We start from the raw sequence: 999 nt of genomic DNA, 5'->3' as shown, positions 1-999 counted from the left end.
TGAATATTGCACAACTATAATGCAATGCAATGGATCTTAGATTTAACTCTTTAATACCTTCTAGAGAATTCAGTAACTCAGAATGATAGGCCTTAGGCAAGATCCGTCTTAAAACTGTGACTTCTAACTAAGGGTGAGAAAAAGGTGCACCCACAAAAAGGATCTCTCTGGACATCTGGATGAATGCTTTTTGCTGTTTATCAAACAAGATCACAGTTAAAAATAATTGACTAACATAGTACTAGCCTATAGTAAACAATGTTTAAAATCCAGGTTTATTCAAAGAGTGCAGGTTTGATCTAGGACTGCCAGAAATGTCCATGTTGGGAAATGTGGAACAGGGAATAAGGGTAAGAATCCTCTTCTCTTTTTGGCCATGTTTTTGTTTTTTTATCAAAGGCATGTCTAAGTGGAAGAATTAAAAATAGTGATAGACTGCTATGGTTTGGATATTTGTCCCCCAAACCTCATGTTTGAATTGATCCCGGTGCTGGAGGTGGGGTCTAGTGGGAGGTGAGGTGTTTGGATCATGAAGGTGGACCCCTCATGAACAGACTGATGCCCTCCCTCAGGGCTGAGTGAGTTCTCCCTCTATTGGTCCCATAAGTGCTGACTTTTAAAAAGAACCTGGCACCTCCCTGCCTCCCTTTCTCACCGTATGATGTCTGCGTACACCATTCCCCTTCACTTTCCACCATGAGTGGAAGTAGCCTGAGGCTCTCACCAGACGCCCAATCTTGAACTTTTCCAGACATCAGGATTTTGAGTCAAATAAACCTTTATTCCATTATAAATTACCCTATCTCAGGTATTCCTTTATAGTTACACAAAACGGACTAAGACACAGGCCTTGCAAGTAGTTGAATCAAATAACAATCCGCAAAGAGGAGAGCCAGACAAGATTGTTGGTCATGTATTGATTCTTAAATACACACAGATTGTGATAACTGTCAACATGACCTTTAATTATGATGGACAGCTTTTTCGTTTTTGCAGTTT

This window comes from Propithecus coquereli, unplaced genomic scaffold (genome assembly GCF_000956105.1).
Source record: "Propithecus coquereli isolate 6110/MARCELLA unplaced genomic scaffold, Pcoq_1.0 Scaffold174, whole genome shotgun sequence".
NCBI classification, from domain to species: Eukaryota; Metazoa; Chordata; class Mammalia; order Primates; family Indriidae; genus Propithecus; species Propithecus coquereli.
The sequence above is the reverse complement of the archived record's forward strand: the minus strand, read 5'-3'. Positions refer to the sequence as shown.